This window comes from Theropithecus gelada, chromosome 12 (genome assembly GCF_003255815.1).
Source record: "Theropithecus gelada isolate Dixy chromosome 12, Tgel_1.0, whole genome shotgun sequence".
NCBI lineage: Eukaryota > Metazoa > Chordata > Mammalia > Primates > Cercopithecidae > Theropithecus > Theropithecus gelada.
Window position 1 is genome coordinate 111,425,721 of NC_037680.1, and position 6,713 is coordinate 111,432,433.

The 6,713-nt window shown below is 42.5% G+C and overlaps 1 long non-coding RNA gene across 1 annotated transcript; it reads right to left on the minus strand.

Annotated features, from left to right (window-relative positions):
- Positions 1–709: 709 nt before the first annotated feature.
- LOC112635803 lies at positions 710–6,228 on the minus strand. Its single transcript, XR_003122092.1, has 3 exons — positions 6,178–6,228; positions 3,105–3,361; positions 710–1,906 (listed from the first exon to the last, which is right to left on the minus strand). It is a non-coding gene; the product is annotated as an uncharacterized LOC112635803 (long non-coding RNA).
- Positions 6,229–6,713: the final 485 nt, after the last annotated feature.

Sequence of the window (6,713 nt, forward strand, 5' to 3'; positions counted from 1 at the left end):
ACCATTTTAATAGTTTCCCAGAAGCAGTTAAAAAAATGACACAATGAAGTGTAATAGGCTGAAGAAACATCACACCCCGTCATTTAAAACTCAGCAATGCCAAAAATACCCAGGGGTGAAGAGAGGTGAGGGAGACTGCCATAAGATTATTGCTTGAAGGATTGCCTTTCCTTGTACCGGCACCTACCCAGGGCAGTTGCCCCAAGTTCATGCAGGGGTGGCCATATTTCATATCACGTGATCCTCAGCCCACAAGCTGATTGGACCAGAGGAGGCCACTGCCCCAGAGGCTGATCAGAACACCGTGATACAGCTCCCTGCAGGGGGCAGTGCGCAGTTTTTGCAGCCAAATGCAAAATGAAACTGTAAGTGCTCTCTCATTCAAAAAGCAGGAGAAACGTGCCATGGAATGTAATAAAAGATAAGGTTTTTCCCTTTTTCTACAGTCTCTCAATTTGTCATGGTGTTTTTAATTTGCTAATGGAGGTCGTTTTGAGTAAAGAAAGAATACAGTTTTAAATCACTAGCATGAATTTTACCATTACTCTTCAAATTGTGCAATTTCGCTTTTTAATGCAAACGTAAGTACATTTAACTCATATGCAGCATCACTAAAATTACACAATTTGTATTCTGTGGCTTGTACATGCATATATATTTCATTCTTAGCAGAACATTGGAAACACTATAACACATGAACTCAACAGCTTTTATTTCACTTCTTGGTGCATGCATTTTCTACTAACAACCTCTACTTTTGGCTTATTGATTAATAAGGAAAGACTTTAAAAAAAAAAAAAAAAAAAAGGAAAAAGCAAGTTTGGCTCTCTTGCCCTTTCCTTCTAAGTCCTCATTTTCAGCATAAGGGGTTAGCTGGCATAGCTGTGAAGCCTAAATATCTGAGACAGATCTCAATTTAGGAAGTTTGTTTTGCCAAAGTTAAGGACATGCACCTGTGACATAACGTCAGGCGGTACTGATGACATGCACCCAAGGTCATCGGAGCAGAGCTTCTGAGAAACCATTAAAATGGTGTCACCTCCTCTTTTACTGTCCTAACCTACACTTTTCACATACTGGGATTTGCATTCATTAGAAAGTAACCAGCACTTATTTTGAGTAAAGGCAAAAATTAAAATGCTTTCAAGGTATTTAAGCATTTCAAGTGAAGCTCAGTACAATGAATTATTTCAACAACAAACTGTCCTTGTAGTCTCTACAGAGACATGAGACATCAATCAATATACGCAAGATAAACATTGGTCTGATACTGAAATTCCAGGTCGTAGGTAGATAAGAGACGAATGGTTGCATTCTTCTGAGTTTCTGATGAGCCTTTCCAAAGGAGGCCATCAGATATGCATTTATCTCAGTGAAGAGTGGGATGACTTTGAATACAATGGGAGGCAGGTTTGCCCTAAGCAGATCCAGCTGGAGTTTTCCCTTTAGCTTAGTGATTTGGAGGCCCCAGGATTTATTTTCCTTTCACATAAGGAAGTCACATGAGTAAGAAAGGACGTGACAGAGTCCCTTGGTCATTCATGTTTCTCACAGTGCCATTGACTTCCTCCTACTTCTAGAGCAAGTCCTGCATCTAGTGACACACGTACTGAATAAATGACAGTGGGAAGCAGAGCAAACCTCATGGCGTCAACATACTTATTTTTTTCTTTTCTTTTTTTTTTGCTGGCACTTTGTGTTGCTGTGATATGTAAACATAGATGTCAATTTTCAACACTTTCTCCTTCCTTTTATTTAAAAAAAAAAGTTACTGTGTTTCATCATGATTGGTTAAGAATTCTTGTTTTGTGTTTAGGTTTTCATTGGTTAAAGATTGAAACTGGGCCCCACACCATGTCTCATGCTTATAATCCTAGCACTTTGGGAGGCCGAGGCGGTGGATCACCTGAGGTCAGGAGTTCAAGACCAGCCTGGCCAACATGGTGAAACCCTGTCTCTACTAAAAATACAAAAAATTAGCTGGGCCTGGTGGCAGGTGCCTGTAATCCCAGCTACTCAGGAGGTTCAGGCAGAAGAATCGCTTGAACCCAGGAGGTAGAGGTTGCAGTGAGCTGAGATCATACCATTGCATGCCAGCCTAGGCAATGAGAGCAACATTTAGTCTCAAAAAAAAAAAAAAAAAAAAAAAAATTGAAACTGACTGCCAGGCGTGGTGGCTTACCCCTGTAATCCCAGCATTTTGGGAGACCGAGGCGGGTGGATCACCTGAAGTCAGGAGTTCGAGACCAGCCTGGCCAACATAGTGAAACCCCATCTCTACTAAAAATACAAAAATTAGCCGGGCGTAGGGGGTGCGCACCTGTAATCCCAGCTACTCGGGAGGCTGAGGCAGGAGAATCGCTTGAACCAGGGAAGCTGAGTTTGCAGTGAGCCGAGATTGTGCCACTGCACCCCAGCCTGGGCAACAGAGCAAGACTCTGTCCCCCAAAAGAAATCAAAAGCAAAAATATATCTTTTAAATTAGATAGACTTGTTTAATTATTTACTAAGTGACAGATTTACCAGACTCAAAACTTTAAATTGTTTAAGAATGAAATAGAAGCAAAATTCTCCCTTCCTCCCCTGCTGCCTTATCCTCTTTCCTCCCTCTCCCCAAATAGATAACTATTGTTATCAATCCCTTAGGTAATCATCCGGATTTTTAAAATATACGTCTATAGGCTGTTAAATTGTGACTCTAAAATATACATTCATGTCCTAATCTTCAGTACTGGTGAATGTGACCTTATGGGAAAAAGGATCTTTATCAGCAGATATCATTAAGTTATCTCAAGATGAGTGCACTCTGTATTGAGGAGAGGCCCTAAACCCAACAGCAGGTGTGGGGTTTTTTGGGGATTTTTTTTTTTTTTATGAGATGGAGTTTCACTATTGTTGCCCGGGCTGGAGTACAATGGTGCAATCTAGGCTTACCACAACCTCTGCCTTCCCAGGTACAAGCGATTCTCCTGTCTTAGCCTCCCAAGTAGCTTGGATTACAGGCATGTGCCACCACGCCCAGCTGATTTTTTTGTATTTAGTAGAAACAGTGTTTCACCATGTTAGTCAGGCTAGTCTCAAACTCCTGACCTCAGGTGATCCACCCGCCTCAGGCTCCCAAAGTGCTGGGATTACAGGCGTGTGCCACCACGCCCAGCCGAGGTGTTCTTTTAAGAGAAGAGAAAGTCAGAGACACAGAGAGGAGGGCTATGTGAGTCACAGGCACAGATGAAAGTGAGGCTGCCATAAATCAAAGAAGGCCTAGGACTGCCAGACGCTGGAAGAGGAAAAGAGGGACTGTCCTTGGGGCCTTCAGAAGGGGCCCATGTGGCCCTGCTCACTCTTGATTTCAGACTTCGACCTACAGAATTGTGAAATAATAAAACTCTGTTGTTTTTAAGCCATCGTGTTTTTGACAATTTGTTATAACAGCCCTAAGGACAGAAGACAACATCTAAGCAATGCAAGAATAGATCCTTTTTTATGTGGTTTTCTTCTCAAAAGTCTTCACCTTTTAGTGAAGTTATCTCTTTAGAGAAGCATAAGCAGTTCTCAAGGAGGTACGGATCTCACTGAAGCAATGAACTTGATGACTGCCATGGGCCACTCTTGTCAACCCTGCCAGAAAGGGATCTGAAGGCTGAACCATATCTTTTCCAGACACTGTAGATGAAAAGTGTCGCACCTGTCACAGATTCTAGGGGCCGCCTCCAAGAAGGGAATAGCTATGCCTGCTGCCAATGAGAAGCTGTGAGAAAGTCTTTTTACCCCAGAAGGAGGGCCACATGCGTTGATTTTCGTTCACCATTTAACAGTAGTTCTTAGAATGTGCCACCTAGTCTGCTACCACAAAAATCCAAAGCCTGAATAGTTTTTAAACCACAGGAAAGTTGGAAGAAAAATATTTGCAACTCCTTAATAATGCCAGGGCTTAATTACACACTTCTTGAATTGCAGCTTCAGGGAATTTCAAAACACATAATTTAGCCTTCTTCTACCGTATGAAATATTCTATTGGAACAAACAAGATTGGGGCTATTATATCAAGTTCATCTTACCCAGCCAGTAGAAGCAGTAATTCATACTTTCAGAGAGAGGGAGAGAAAATTTGCCTTAAGTGGCCAATTTTAACTTCTGCAGATTCTAATTTTTAACATTGGGGTTAAGCTCCAGTTAATGCTGAAAATAAATGTGTGTTGCCTGGAGCCAAAAGCAGAAAATTGTGAGTCTTGGGAATAGTACCAGGCATTAACTCTTTTGTTGCAGGACAGTAGGAATGCAGGGGCAGTAAACGAGAGGTCGAGGTGGTCAGAGCAGTGAGGAGCTCTGGGACATTGCGGGTGTGGGGCTTCTTGTAAAGACAGCTATTTCTGAACTGGCATAGAAATACTTCAACATTTTAACAACGAGTAATGTGTTCTGGTGCAAGTCGGCCGGATACAGTTCTAGTGATATGAGTATAAACAACACATCCTACCCAATACTTTCACACCCATCATCCTGTCTGACTCTCGTACCAAAGGTCTGAATTCAGTGTTATCCATGACACTGAAGGCTCCAGGACATGAAATGACTCCACCAGCATGGCCCCAGCAGTAAGTTGTACTTGCAGGCCCTGAGCCCATATTTTCAGATTTCAAATCCAGTCCTCTTTTCATTAAATAGTAGTTACTTTTTAAATGAGATTAAATCTTCCCAGCTTAGGCATACAACCAAACCAGTTCCACTTTGGGTGAGAGAACCAAAGAAAGCCATACCAAAGCCAGAGAAGAAGCAGACGAGTATCAGAGTCAAGGATGGCGTGGGAGTTGCCATGAGGACAAGTTTTTAAAACTGAGAACCCTCAAGGCTCTCTTATGGATGAGAACCCTAAAATCGTGACTGGGGAGTAGATAAGCTGAATGTAGACCTCCTTTTTTTTTTTTTTTTTGAGATGGTGTCTCACAAGCTCGCCCAGGCTAGAGTGCAGTGGTGAGATCTTGGCTCACTGCAACCTCCGCCTACCAGATTCAAACAATTCTCAGCCTCCCGAGTAGCAGGGATTATAGGCACTCGCCACCATACCTGGCTAATTTTTGTATTTTTAGTAGAGTCAGGGTTTCACCATGTTGACCAGGCTGGTCTTGAACTCCTGGCCTCAAGTGAGCGGCCCACCTTGGCTTCCCAAAGTGCTGGGATTACAGGTGTGACCCACCACGCCCGGCCTGGACCTCTTCTCAGTGACTTACTTGATAGACAGAGGTCAACATCAGAGTAAAGAAAACATGGCTACTTTACCCAATAAGTAGCAGAATGTGCTAATCCAAAATATCAAACAAAAATTGTCAAAGGGGGTTTATGTTAATATATGGATGGCATCAAGAATTGGTTATTTTATAGGAGAATGGGATTGGGAACAGCACAACCTTGCATTGAAACTACCATCAAAGAGTTTCCCTCTTTCAGGGGAAAGACAAGGACAGGTTGACCCAAGCCTCTCCCCAGAGGCTGGTCTTGACTTCTCTGCTGCTGTGGGCCACTAAAGATGTCTCCCAAGGCCAGGTCTGAAGATAAACAGTGGCCCGGTGCTCTTGTGCCATGGCTGAAGTTTCTATCTCTTTCCACACACTGACAGGCGGAGGAAATGAAGTGTTTCTCTCTGAAACTCCAGTGGGCCCAGCAATTGCCAAGGCTGAAGCATGGTGTGTGCTGTGTGTGCACTTCTGCCTGCTGCATTTGCATATTTTATTGCTGTTTTAAAGTTGAATAATGGATTCAGGTTCTGAGCAATAGAAACTCTACATAAATTATTAGCCAGGCCGGGCTCTGCTTTGTGCTCAGGTGAACCTTGCCCCACTTTTATCTGCGGCTGCTGCCGCTCTGGAGAGAATGAGCCCAAGGCAGAGCCTCTGCAAACTGAGACCCAGGACTAGGCAGGGAGAGGGGGAGATTGGTTCCTACTGCAGGATGTTTTTTCCCAGTAGCCAAGAAATGCATTGTCAGTGGAATGGTAAACAGCACAGGGGGCTAGCGTAGACTAACTAAACCTGAACTTGAGTCTAAGGACTGTCGTGGGATGGGAAGGATGACCCAGTGGTGCCACATGACAGCAAACTGAGAGATGTCATCATGACGGTCACACACTTAGTTTCGAACCAACCAAAGGCAAGTATTAAGGACCTACCTTGTGTTACATACCATGTTGAGGACTGCAGAGTTCATGTCAAAAGTGTCGCTACCTGAAAAAGCACGTTAAATTAACAATATGTTATTAAAACAAATAAGAAAGCTAAGTAAGTTTTCAGGCCCAAAATTAACATGAAAGAGCCCATGGTAGAAATAATGTTAAAACCAGGATTTGCTTCAAAATAAGTGGGGAGGTAGAAAGGATTATGTGGAGCAGGGAGAAAGGAAGAGTGGGCATGAGTCAGCTTGGTTTGGGGAACACAAGGATTCCTCATTCCCCTCCTACAAGTTGCATATGCTTTTGAAACTTTCCACTATAAGAAGTTTTATTTTCGAAAAACTATCCCATTCACAATAACAAGAATTATAAAACACATTAAATTACATCTACCAAGTAATGCACTATACATATATAAAGAAATCTTCTGTAACACCTAATCAAAAGCTAAAAACCTAAAGAGAGAAACAGGATATTTCGGGATAGGAGTTTTTTTTTTATCAGAAAGACATTGATTTTACTCTAATCTATAAATTCAATGTAATCCCAA